We start from the raw sequence: 14,918 nt of genomic DNA on the forward strand, positions 1-14,918 counted from the left end.
CCAGGGTTTTTATTTATTTGTACTATTTTTTACATTGTAGAATAATAGTGAAAACATCAAAACTATGAAATAACATGAATCATGTAGTAACTAAAAAGGTGTTAAACAAATCAAAATATATTTTATATTTTGTATTCTTCAAAGTAGCGACCCTTTGCCTTGATGACAGCTTTGCACACTCTTGGCATTCTCTCAACCAGCTTCATCTCAACATAATATGAAATACACATACAAGCAATAGCCTAAATGTAGCTGGGGGGCAATGAGGAGATTTTAATCTTTGCCCCACAGCCTTTTTCCCTAAGCGTTTCCATGGCAATTCCATAGTTTTGGTCGAGGTCGATTGACCTCTGTACCGCACCTATTGCAAACCACAGTGGTAGATTATGGTCCATGGTAACTATGACTACTGCCACTGTGACGCCACGGCCAAGTCAGGATCATAGAATTAGAATCATTCTAATTCTATGGTCTGGACCCTTGTTACCATGGCAACATTGTCAATAAAATGCATTACGTCTGTCAATGTGGAGGAACATAGTGGAGTGGGTAGCGTAGAGATCCTATTAAAATACTAATTCTATGGTTGGTAGCCTCTAACCCACTTCCCTATCAATTTATGATACAGCTCACAAAGTTAGTGACAAACATTTCAGATTTTCAAGTATTGCTTTCACTTCCAACTCAATTTGAGAGGATACCACTGCAGTGTTATTTTTTATAGTTAAACTAAAGGCCCAGTGCAGTCAAAATTCCATTTTTTTTTGGTGTTGTATATAATATTGTACAACAGCTGATGAAACTAACAGTAAAAGTGGAAAAACATTTGATCAGTGTTATTTCCTGTTAGTTGCTGGTTGAAAATATAATCTACACAGGACCTTCTAATCAGCAGGTTTTCCTGCGAGGGAGTTTCATCTTTCCATGGTGACATAACCATGCAGTAAATTGCCATAACAAAGAGAGTTACAAACCTCTCTGCCAATAACAGCTAGTTTTTAGTTTCCCCCTCCCACTCAGACCACTCCCAGACAGTCATAGCAAAAGTCATGCTTGAGAAATAGTTTTGATAAAAAAGCTATTTTTGACCATTTGAATGGAAATCTATTACAGCAAGGTACCTACTTGTTACCCAGAAATGATTTGATTTTGATATTAAAACGGCTGCATTGGGCCTTTAACTTAATTCTTTCTTCTTCATACTAATTTCCTATCAGCCTGTGATAACTCTCTGAGTTAGGCTGGTCCATGGTAATTTCCCCACTCGAGAGTGTCTCTTATCAGTGTAAAACCTCAAGCCTCGTCCCAGCCCAGATGTTGATGAAATATTCTCCTTGCCTTCATAAAATTGGATACAGTAATATTCTTGCAACGTTCCAATGAAACGTGTCTGGACTCTCTAGAACATGAATGGGTCTTTCTATAGTTTAGTGTACCAGTGAGGATTTCGTATGCTGGACAATGTGTTACAGCTGTTGATAAATCATTGATAATAATCTGCCAAATGTTTTCATGTCATTACATTAAGATATAAGAGGGGAGCAAAGCTATATTCAATCAAATTTGCGAGTTGATTTAAAACCTGAGTTGAACTATTTCTCATGGTTGGTGTCTTGACTGATTTGTCCAGAATCGTGTGACGTAAAACATGACTTTTCTGTCTTTGCATTTAGTGGCGCAGCGGTCTAAGGCACTGCATCTCAGTGCAAGCGGCATCACTGCAGTCCCTGGTTCGAATCCAGGCTGCATCACGTCCGTCTGTGATTAGGTGTCCCATAGGGCGGTGCACAATTGGCTCAGCGTCGTCTGGGTTTGGCCGGGGTAGGCTGCCATTGTAAATAAGAATTTGTTCTTAACTGACTTGCCTAGTTAATTAAAGGTAAAAAAATAATTAATAATGGCAGGGTAAATAGTCATTATATCATATATTAGCTGTCAGAATGTTTTTTGGATAGAGATCTCAGAAATACAGTGTAACTATGTCAAATGTTGTTGGGCCAGTAACCGAAAGGTTGCTGGATCGAATCCCCGAACTGACAAGGTAAAATAATCTGTCGTTCTGCCCCTGAGCAAGGCAGTTAACCCACTGTTCCCTGGGCGCCAAAGATGTGGATGTCGATTATGGCAGCCCCCGCACCTCTCTGATTCAGAAGGGTTGGGTTAAATGCGGAAGACACATTTCAGTTGAATGCTTTCAGTTGTACAACAGACTAGGTATTCCCTTTCCTCTCTATGTTACGGACTGAAAACAGTTTTGGGCACACAAAAGTTATTGCAAAATCGAATGCTTTTAATTGAGAGAGTCAACCTTAACTTGATACTTAAAACCTAAATCAATAATGTCATTAACGTGGTTCTTCAATAATTATGCATCATTCTTGTTGGATGCACATTTGGTGTCAAGCTGTTTAATTACGCTGTGATATTTTCACACATCATCATCTGATCCAGGAAGGAATTTTATGAATGACAGTCAAGTGAAGAAGAGCTGATTTGATACCGCATGTGATGCAACTACAGCCCAGGTGTTAAAAAAGATGTTCGCGAGGAATGTCCAGACTATTTTGGGTGTCTCATTTGTTTTGCCAGTGAAGACTGTTATGCCTGGATCCACATTGGATATAATATCCCTGGCGAATGTATGTTTTTATTTATTTATTTTACCCTTATTTTACCAGGTAAGTTGACTGAGAACACATTCTCATTTACAGCAACCACCTGGGGAATAGTGACAGGGGAGAGGAGGGGGGATGAATGAGCCAATTTTAAGGTGTTGATCATCTGTTGTTGTCTGCTTGATTTACTGCAGGTTCTTGTTACATTTAACAGAGAGATGTTTTTGTGCCTCTGATCGGACTCCGAGACTACAGTGAGCAATTGTGTAGGATAGACTTGATTGCGCAACACCCAACACTCTTCGTATACGTTTTTCTGTATATAATGACAACATATTACATAGCCTAGTGGGCTTCCTTTAAGTATCAAGTCAACGTAACCAAGACTAAGGAGATGATTGTGGACTACAGGAAAAGGAGGACCGAGCTCGCCCCATTCTCATCGACGGGGCTGTAGTGGAGCAGGTTGAGAGCTTCAAGTTCCTTGGTGTCCACATCACCAACAAACTAGAATGGTCCAAACACACCAAGACAGTCGTGAAGAGGGCATGACAAAGCCTATTCCCCCTCAGGAAACTAAAAAGATTTTGCATTGGTCCTCAGATCCTCAAAAGGTTCTACAGCTGCAACATGGTTACATCACTGCCTGGTACGGCAACTGCTCGGCCTCCGACCGCAAGGCACTTCAGAGGGTAGTAAGTGTGGCCCAGTACATCACTGGGGCTAAGCTGCCTGCCATCCAGGACCTCTACACCAGGCGGTGTAGTAGGAAGGCCCTAAAAATTGTCAACGACCCCAGCCACCCCAGTCATAGACTGTTCTCTCTACTACCGCATGGCAAGTAGTACCGGAGTGCCAAGTCTAGGACAAAAAGGCTTCTCAACAGTTTTTACACCCAAGCCATAAGACTCCTGAACAGGTAATCAATGGCTACCCAAACTATTTGCATTGTGTGCCCCCCCCCCCAAACCCCTCTTTTATGCTGCTGCTACTCTCTGTTTATCATATATGCATAGTCACTTTAACCATACATTTATGTACATACTACCTCAATTGGCCCGACCAACCATTGCCCCCGCACATTGGCTAACCAGGCTATCTGCATTGTGTCCCGCCACCCACCAACCCCTCTTTTACGCTACTGCTACTCTCTGTTCATCACACATGCATAGTCACGTTAACCATATCTACATGTACATACTACCTCAATCAGCCTGACTAACCGGTGTCTGTATATAGCCTCGCTACTTTTATAGCCTCGCTACTGTTATTTTTCACTGTCTTTTTACTGTTGTTTTTATTTCTTTACTTACCTATTGTTCACCTAGTACCTTTTTTGCACTATTGGGTAGAACCTGTAAGTAAGCATTTCACTGTAAGGTCTACTACACCTGTTGTATTCGGCGCACGTGACAAATAAACTTTGATTTGATTTCATTCGATTTCTTCACAGTATGATCTGGTAATGAAATAAATGGACAAATAAATGTTGGTTTCCATGTTACACCTGCAATTTTAAACAACACAAGGGGCTTGAAGTAGCTACTTGAATTTGGAGCTGAGAAATTCAAGTACTAGAATAGGCCTACCTTAAATACATTTCCTCAATTTGGTGCTTGAAAAGTCCTTGTAATAACTTTTGCCAATTTATAAGTTTAATTTTTGTATCCGTTTTTGTGAGAGGTGTGGCACTTTCGTTTGTTTTTTGCCAATTCAATTGAAGGGTGTTGCGCTACACTGTTGGCTTAAAACCACGTGCGGTTAACCGAGGTAAAGACCGTTTGAAGTTGGATATTCAACAGCTATTCACGCTTTCAAACCACTTGAGCCACAGACTCCAAATAAGTGTTATGATGTTGCACAGGTCTTATTTTCACGATTTGGACATTAATTCGCTTTCCAAAGCTAATGAACATGTGGAAATGTGAGCAGCATTTTGTATTCCTAGTTGAATTAGTTAGGGAGCATAAACAAAGTACAAACTGTTTTACATTTGAATTTCAATAGCTCCTTGGTCATGTGACCTACTGACTTCAAACAAGGCTCAGAATGTCCACTGACTACCCTTATATATTGCACACCCTTTAGTTTGTCCATGTTCATCTCACACGTTTTTACATACATTTTTCTAAATTTAAAATGTCAATAGCTCCTTGGTCATGTGACCTACTGACGTCAAACAAGGTGCAGAATGTACATTGACTAACCTCCTATATTGCACACTCTTGTTTGTGTACTGTAAACTCACGTGGTGTAACGTACATTTTTCATAGTTTTACATTTCAATAGCTCCTTGGTCATATTGCATAACCTCTAGTCATGTATCTTCTATATTGTTGTACATTAATATTAGTTTGACAATTAGGGGGTTCAGTCCAGTGTTGTGTTTACCCTTTTCTTTAATATTTATCTATAATAATTGGTAGTTCTAAGTACTTATTTTCCCTGTTTCTTATTTTGCCACAGTATTTAACAGCGGTACACAATAGGAGAGAGACAGATAATATCTCCTTTCCTCGTTAATATCAACCATAAAGGAAAAGGGCAAAGTATAGAGTCATGTTATTAATTGTCCAAAGCAGGGATGGAGAGTGAGCTAGTGAGGTAGGCTGCAGTGGGCTTGCTGGTCAATACACATACTGAACATGTAACCACAGTCATGGTGGCCAGTAAACCAATGAATAAAAATGTAATATTGATAACTTAAACAGAAATTGTAGAACTTTAATCTTTTCCAACATGTCAACAGACACTTTACTTCAAATAAGTATGAAACATTTCACAGTGTTAACTTTCTCTTTATCCCTGGTTGATGTACATTTCAGAGCCTCTTCAGTGTGGATGGGGTATAGCATACATTATCAACAACAAAGACAGCACTTCCAGTTTGTGTTCTTTACTCTGTTGTCTTCATTCCTAGGCACAGCACATGGAACCACCGTTGTCATGCAAAACATTCTGTCTAAAACAAAACAAAGTGTAACATGACCGAGGAGCTATTGACATTTTAAATTTGGAAAATTAATGTAAAATCATGTGAGATGAAAATGGACAAACTTAAGGGTGTGCAACGTGTAGGCCCACTGAGTGGATATTCTGAACCATGTTTGAAGTCAGTAGGTCACATGACCAAGGAGCTATTGAAATTTTAAAGTGTGAAAAATTCATGTTAAATCGTGTGAGATGAAAATGGACAAACTAAAGGGTGTGCAATATAGAAGGGTAGTCAGTGGACATTCTGAACCTTGTTTGAGGTCAGTACATCATATGACCAAGGACCTATTGAAATTCAAATATGTAAATAAATAATTTAAAATATGAGATGTAAATTGACCAAAAAAAAGTGTGTGCAATGTGTGTCAATGCCATCGGGTTAGCTAGAACCAGTTTTGAAAGTGTTAGGAGTAATGGTTAAAGAGCTGTTGAAATTTGAAAAATGTGATTTCTCACTATGTTGACTGTCCCAAACTGCAGTTGGTGGACATAAGGAAAACTACAGGCGAATATCCAACCTGAAACTGTCTTTACCTCGGTGTGTGGTTATTATGAAGACGACAACATCTAATACTGGCTTTAACTTGGTTTTCCATGCAAGTCCTTCCATTACAAAAGGAACAGCGATGGTGAGCTTCCAATGGTTAGATTAATATTACCCCTATTCATGATTTTAGTATGTGTGTCTGCGTCAGCCCTATATGCTACAGAGAAATTGGCATGCATGCCTCCAATTTATTTAGTCAGGCATTTCCAACATTATTTTCACATATTTTAAAACAGGAATGGACAACGGCGGCCAACGGGTCAAACGCCATCGGATACATTTCCACAAAAACATTTATAAAACATTTTGGGGGAAAGCAACTCAGTCTGGGTCTCAATTTACTGTTGCGAGGTAGAATAGTAGTTTGGTTGTGTATCAACAGTTTTCTTATGATGAGATCTTATGTTGCCCCCACCCCTATTAAAGTTGCCCATCCCTGTTTTAGAATGTAATAATAATTTGAATATCAATGCATTGGCAAGGCCCAATTAAAAAATATATATATTTTTTGTTTTATCTAAATTGTACACTTTTTGGATGCTGAGGTAAATTGAACCGTGTTAAAAGGATGTATAGTCCTAGACTTATGTTGTTGTATAGGTGGAGTTATGGGTAAATTTGCATCTATTCCTCTAAGTTCACATGTGGACTGTATTAAAAAATATTATTATTTTTGTTTCAAACCATTTACAAATGTTGATCCCAATGTCACACATTGGCCATGATATTTATGGAAAGACCCTAATATAGAATATTATGAGAACATGGTTACCACGTTCTGGGAAAATTCTATTTGACATCAAGGGAATGGTCTCTTGGAAACAGCCCTTGCACATCACTGGAACCTGCCTATGAAAATGTCTATGGATGTCTATGAAAATGTCTATGGAACCTGCCTATGAAAAGCTCAACACTACAACACCTGGGCCTAAATGGGCCCCCTTTGAGCTAATGAGCAGTCATTTTGCCTTAAACATTCTAACAGTCTAATAAATAAATTTCACTTATGCTATTGGAAAAAATAATCCTTTGATTGTAATCATTTGATTGCTATCGCTGCAGAAGGTTGACTGCTGAATGATGACTATTTCTGGAGCTAAAACTGTGTTTTATTAATAGCAAAATAGGCAAATATTAAGGTAGTATTTCAGGCAGGAGTTGCACTGCCTCTTGGGTAATGGGATTGTGCAGGATATGCTGAACAATATATACAGTGCATTTAAAAAACTTTTTCCACATTTTGTTGTATTACAAAGTGTGATTAAAATTGATTTTTATTGTAATTTCTTATCAACAATATACACAAAATAGCCTACTCTATAATGAAAAGCTGAAATGTCTTGATTAGATAAGCATACAACCCCCTTAGTCAATACATGTTAGAATCGCCTTTGGTAGCGATTACAGCTACTGTATGTCTTTCTGGGTAAGTCTCTAAGAGCTTCCACACCTGGATTATGCAACATTTGCCCATTATTCTTTTCAAAATTATTCTAGCTCTGTCAAATTGGTTGTTGATAATTGCTAGACAACCATTTTCAGGTCTTGCCATATATTTTCAAGCAGAGTTACAGAACTGTAACTCAGCCACTTAGGAACATTCAATGTCGCCTTGGTAAGTAACTCCAGTGTAGATTTGGCCTTGTGTTTTAGGTTATTGTCCTGCTGAAAGGTGAATTCATCTTCCAATATCTGGTAGAAAGCAGACTGAACCAGGTTTTTCTCTTTGATTTTGCCTGTGCTTAGCTCCATTCCGTTTATTTTCATCCTGAAAAACTCCCCAGTCCTTAATGATTACAATCATTCCCATTATATGATGCAGCCACCACTATGCTTGAAAATATGGAGAGGGGTACTCAGTAATGGGTTGTATTGGATTGGCCCCAAACTTAACACTGTATTCAGGACAAAAAGTGAATTGCTTTCCCACATTTTTGCAATATTACCTTAGTGCCTTGTTTTGGAATATTTTTATTCTGTACAGGCTGTATTATTTTCACTCTGTTAATTAGGTTACTATTGTGGAGTAACTACATTGTTGTTAATCAACCCTCAGTTTTCTCCTATCACAGCCATTAAACTCTGTAACTGTTTTAAAGTCAACATTGGCCTCATGGTGAAATCCCTGAGCAGTTTCCTTCCTCTCCGGCAACTGAGTTAGGAAGGACACCTTTATCTTCGTAGTGACTGGGTGTATTAATACACCAGCCAAAGTGTAATTAATATATTCATGCTGAAAAAGATTTTCAGTGTCTGTTTTTTTTCCCCCCATCTACCAATAGGTGCCCTTCTTTGCGAGGCATTGGAAAACCTCCCCTGTCTTTGTGGTTGAATCTGTGGTTGAAATTCTCTTTTTGAGATGAGGTAGTCATTCAAAAAATGTTAAACACTATTATTGCACACCAGTGGAGGCTGATGAGGGAAGGACGGCTCGTAAAAATGGCTGGAATGGAGTCAACGGAATGGGATCAAACACATGGAAACACATTTGATACTATTCCACTATTCTGCTCCAGCCATTACCACAAGCCTGTTCTCCCCCATTAAGCTGCTACCGACCAGCCCATGCAACTTTTTAAGTGACTTGTTAAGCAAATGTTTACTCCTGAACTTATTTAGACTTGCCATAACAAAGGGGTTGAATACTTGACATTTCAGCTTTAATTTTTAATTAATTTCTAAAACTTTCTAAAAACAGAATTCCATTTTGACATTATGGGGTATTGTGTGTGTAGACCAGTTTTAAATTCAGGCTGTAACACAACAAAATGTGGAAAAAGTCAAGGGTGTGAATACTTTTTGAAGGCACTGTATGCCTGACACAAGTCTGGCACTGTTTCACCAGCAATACGTAGGTCACCACGTGTCACGGTTTTCTAGGTGTGAAGGAGAGTCGGACCAAAATGCGGCGTGGTAAGTGTCCATGGTAAATCTTTAATAAAGAAAGTACTGACACTGCATACAAAACAATAAACAAATGACAACCGTGAAGCTACAAATTAGACCTGTGCTGACACAAGCCACTGACATAGACAATCACCCACAAACAAACAGTGCAACCCAGGCTACCTAAGTATGATTCTCAATCAGAGACAACTAATGACACCTGCCTCTGATTGAGAACCATACTAGGCCGAAACATAGAAATAGACAAACTAGACATGTAACAGAATGCCCACCCAGCTCACACCCTGACCAACCAAAACATAGAAAGCAAACTATGGTCAGGGTGTGACAGTACCCCCCCCCCCCCCCCCCCAAGGTGTGGACTCCGGCCGCAAAACCTGAACCTATAGGGGAGGGTCTGGGTGGGCATCCGTCCGCGGTGGCGGCTCTGGTGCTGGACGTGGCCCCCATTTCACCGTAGTCTTAGTCCCCCCCCTTGTCCGCTTCCGTGGCCTCCTCACCATGGCAACTCTTCTCAATGGACAGAGGGGCGGCAGCTCGGAACAGAGGGGCGGCAGCTCGGGACAGAGGGGCGGCTGCTCGGGACAGAGGGGCGGCTGCTCGGGGCAGAGGGGCGGCTGCTCGGGGCAGAGGGGCGGCTGCTCGGGGAGGGTCTGGGTGGGCATCTGTCCGCGGTGGCGGCTCTGGTGCTGGACGTGGCCCCCATTTCACCGTAGTCTTAGTCCCCCCCCTTGTCCGCTTCCGTGGCCTCCTCACCATGGCAACTCTTCTCAATGGACAGAGGGGCGGCAGCTCGGGACAGAGGGGCGGCAGCTCGGGACAGAGGGGCGGCTGCTCGGGACAGAGGGGCGGCTGCTCGGGACAGAGGGGCGGCTGCTCGGGGCAGAGGGGCGGCTGCTCGGGGCAGAGGGGCGGCTGCTCGGGGCAGAGGGGCGGAAGCTCGGGGCAGAGGGGCGGAAGCTCTGGGCAGAGGGGCTCTGGCGCCTCTGGGCTGAGTGGCGGCACTGGCGGCCCCTGGCTGACTGGCGGCACTGGCGGCTCCTGGCTGACAGGCGGCACTGGCGGCTCCTGGCAGACGGGCGGCACTGGCGGCGCTGGGCAGACGGGCGGCACTGGCGGCGCTGGGCAGACGGGCGGCACTGGCGGCGCTGGGCAGACGGGAGGCTCAGATGTCTCTGGGCATACGGGCGGCACTGGCGGCGCTGGGCAAACGGGAGGCTCAGATGGCGCTGGGCAGACGGGAAGCTCCGGCAACGCTGGACTGAGTAGCTCTCGTAGCGTCGAACAGGCGGGAGACTCCGGCAGCGCTGGAGAGGAGGGAGACTCCAGCAGCGCTGGACAAGCGAGGCGCACTGTAGGCCTGATGCGTGGTGCTGGCACTGGTGGTACTGGGCCGAGGTCACGCACAGGAAGCCTGGTGCGGGGAGCTGCTACCGGAGGGCTGGGGTGTGGAGGTGGGACTGGAAAGACCGGACCGTGCAGGCGCACTGGAGCTCTTGAGCACCGAGCCTGCCCAACCTTACCCGGTTGAATGGTCCCGGTCGCCCTGCCAGTGCGGCGAGGTGGAATAGCCCGCACTGGGCTATGCAGGCGAACCGGAGACACCGTGCGCAAGGCTGGTGCCATGTAAGCCGGCCCAAGGAGACGCACTGGGGACCAGATACGTAGAGCCGGCTTCATGGCACTTGGCGCGACGCTCACTCTAGCCCGGCCGATACGTGGAGCTGGAATGTACCGCACCGGGCTATGCACCTGCACTGGAGACACCGTGCGCACCACAGCATAACACGGTGCCTGCCCGGTCTCTCTAGCCCCCCCGGTAAGCACAGGGAGTTTGCGCAGGTCTCCTACCTGGCATAGCAATACTCCCTGTTAGCCCCCCCAATAAATTTTTGGGGCTGACTCCCGGGCTTCCTTGCCAACCGTGTTCCCTCATATCGCCGGCTCCTCTCTCTGGCTGCCTCTGCTCTCCTCGCTGCCTCCACCTGTTCCCATGGAAGGCGATCCTTTCCCGCCAGGATCTCCTCCCATGTGTAGCAACCCTTGCCGTCCAACAAATTACAACCGTGAAGCTACAAATTAGACCTGTGCTGACACAAGCCACTGACATAGACAATCACCCACAAACAAACAGTGCAACCCAGGCTACCTAAGTATGATTCTCAATCAGAGACAACTAATGACACCTGCCTCTGATTGAGAACCATACTAGGCTGAAACATAGAAATAGACAAACTAGACATGTAACATAGAATGCCCACCCAGCTCACACCCTGACCAACCAAAACATAGAAACATACAAAGCAAACTATGGTCAGGGTGTGACACCACGTCACTATGTGCCTGTAGTTCCAGCTACTTTTCTATTAAGAATAAAGCAATTTTTGCATCGTATAAACTTAAGCTAGGGGTTTTTATTTATCTTATTTTTATTTTACTTAACCTTTATTTAACCAGGTAGGCAAGTTGAGAACAAGTTCTCATTTACAATTGCGACCTGGCCAAGATAAAGCAAAGCAGTTCGACACATACAACAACACAGAGTTACATATGGAGTAAAACAAACATACAGTCAATAATACAGTATAAACAAGTCTATATACGATGTGAGCAAATTAGGTGAGATAAGGGAGGTAAAGGCAAAAAAAAAGGCCATGGTGGCGAAGTAAATACAATATAACAAGTAAAACACTGGAATGGTAGATTTGCAGTGGAAGAATGTGCAAAGAAGAAATAAAAATAACGGGGTGCAAAGGAGCAAAATAAATAAATAAATACAATTTAAAAAATACAGTAGGGAAAGAGGTAGTTGTTTGGGCTAAATTATAGGTGGGCTATGTACATGTGCAGTAATCTGTGAGCTGCTCTGACAGTTGGTGCTTAAAGCTAGTGAGGGAGATAAGTGTTTCCAGTTTCAGAGATTTTTGTAGTTCGTTCCAGTCATTGGCAGCAGAGAACTGGAAGGAGAGGCGGCCAAAGACAGAATTGGTTTTGGGGTTGACCAGAGAGATATACCTGCTGGAGCGCGTGCTACAGATGGGTGATGCTATGGTGACCAGCGAGCTGAGATAAGGGGGGACTTTACCTAGCAGATGGTGACCAGCGAGCTGAAATAAGGGGGGACTTTACCTAGAAGGGTCTTGTAGATGACATGGAGCCAGTGGGTTTGGCGACGAGTATGAAGCGAGGGCCAGCCAACGAGAGCGTACAGGTCGCAATGGTGGGTAGTATATGGGGCTTTGGTGACAAAACGGATGGCACTGTGATAGACTGCATCCAATTTGTTGAGTAGGGTATTGGAGGCTATTTTGTAAATGACATCGCCGAAGTCGAGGATTGGTAGGATGGTCAGTTTTACAAGGGTATGTTTGGCAACATGAGTGAAAGATGCTTTGTTGCGAAATAGGAAGCCAATTCTAGATTTAACTTTGGATTGGAGATGTTTGATGTGGGTCTGGAAGGAGAGTTTACAGTCTAACCAGACACCTAGGTATTTGTAGTTGACCACGTATTCTAGGGCAGAGCCGTCCAGAGTAGTGATGTTGGACAGGCGGGCAGGTGCAGGCAGCGATCGGTTGAAGAGCATGCACTTAGTTTTACTTGATTTTAAGAGCAATTGGAGGCCACGGAAGGAGAGTTATATGGCATTGAAGCTCGTCTGGAGGTTAGTTAACACAGTGTCCAAAGAAGGGCCAGAAGTATACAGAATGGTGTCGTCTGCGTAGAGGTGGATCAGAGACTCACCAGCAGCCAAGAAACCAAGGCTGTCGAGTCTGCCGATGAGGATGTGGTGATTGACAGAGTCGAAAGCCTTGGCCAGATCAATGAATACGGCTGCACAGTAATGTTTCTTATCGATGGCAATTAAGATATCGTTTAGGACCTTGAGCGTGGCTGAGATGCACAACTTCTTCTCTGCAGATCCTCTCAAGCTCTGTCAGGTTGGATGGGGAGCATTGCTGCACAGCTATTTTCATGTCTCTCTAGAGATGTTAGACCGGGTTCAAGTCCGGGCTCAGGCTGGGCCACTCAAGGACATTCAGAGACTTGTCCTGAAGCCACTCCTGCGTTGACTTGGCTGTGTGCTTAGGGTCCTGTTGGAAGCTGAACCTTCGCCCCAGTCTGAGGTCCTGAGCACTCTGGAGCAGGTTTTCATCAAGGATCTCTCTGTACTTTGCTCCATTCATCTTTCCCTCGATCCCCCTGCCAATGAAAACATCCCCATAGCATGATGCTGCCATCACCATGCTTCACCGTAAGGATGATGCCAGGTTTCCTCCAGAGAATCTTGTTTCTCATAGTCTGAGAGTCTTTAGGTGCCTTTTGGCAAACTCCAAGTGGACTGTCATGTGCCTTTTACTGAGCAGTGGCTTCCGTCTGGCCACTCAACCATAAAGGCCTGATTGGTGGAGTGGTACAGAGATGGTTGTCCTTCTGGAAGGTTCTCCCATCTCCACAGAGGAACTCTAGAGCTCTGTGACATTCGGGTTCTTGGTCATCTCCCTGGCTAAGGCCCTTCTCCCCCGATTGCTCAGTTAGGCCGGGCGGTCAGCTCTAGGAAGAGTCTTGGTGGTTCCAAAGTTCTTCCATTTAAGAATGATGGAGGCCACTGTGTTCATGGGGACCTTCAATGCTGCAACCATTTTTTGGTACACCTCCCCAGATCTGTGCCTCAACACAATCCTGTCTCAGAGCTATACTGACAATTCCTTTGACCTCATGATTTGGTTTTTGCTCTGACATGCACTGTCAACTGTAACCTTATATAGACAGGTGTGTGCCTTTCCAAATCATGTCCAACCAATTTAATGTACCACAGGTGGACTCCAACCAAGTTGTAGAAACATTTCAAGGATGATCAATGGAAACAGGATGCACCTGAGCTCAATGTTGAGTCTCATAGCAAAGGGTCTGAATACCTAAATAAGGTATTTAAAAATATATATATACATTTGCAAAAATTTCTACAAACCTGTTTTTGCTTTGTCATAATGGGATATTGTGTGTAGATTGCTAAGGATTAAAAAAAAACATTTTAGAATAAGGCTGTAACAAATTGTGGAAAAAATCAAGGGGTCTGAATACACTGTAATTGTTGATTATCACATAACTTCTCTAAGATGAATTGAGGGGCTATTCAAATTGCATTTTAGTTATTTTGGAGAACACTAAATCTAGCTGAATATGCTATGATTTGTAAAAAAATAAAAAAAAAAATGTTTTTATTTCACCTTTATTTAACCAGGTAGGCAAGTTGAGAACAAGTTCTCATTTACAATTGCAACCTGGCCAAGATAAAGCAAAGCAGTTCGACACATACAACGACACAGAGTTACACATGGAGTAAAACAAACATACAGTCAATAATACAGTATAAACAAGTCTAAATACGATGTGAGCAAATGAGGTGAGATAAGTGAGATAAGGGAGGTAAAGACAAAAAAAAGGCCATGGAGGCAAAGTAAATACAATATAGCAAGTAAAACACTGGAATGGTAGATTTGCAATGGAAGAATGTGCAAAGTGCAAAGTAGAAATAAAAATAATGGGGTGCAAAGGAGCAAAATAAATAAATTAATTAAATACAGTAGGGAAAGAGGTAGTTGTTTGGGCTAAATTATAGGTGGGCTATGTGCAGGTGCAGTAATCTGTGTAAAATAAGTGCATTAAAATAAAATAAGTGCATTCAAAAATGAAGGGCACTTGATCAATTGAATTTCAATTTATGTGTAATTGGATGAGGAAAGTTGGACGTTGTTTTAATGAAAATTTGGACATGTTTTTATTTTTTATTTAGAATTAATCCATGCTGTATCAATAAGAAATCCATGCTGTTCTTTTCATGATAATTGCTC

Source organism: Oncorhynchus mykiss, chromosome 25 (assembly GCF_057628025.1).
Source record: "Oncorhynchus mykiss isolate SJ-2025 chromosome 25, ASM5762802v1, whole genome shotgun sequence".
NCBI lineage: Eukaryota > Metazoa > Chordata > Actinopteri > Salmoniformes > Salmonidae > Oncorhynchus > Oncorhynchus mykiss.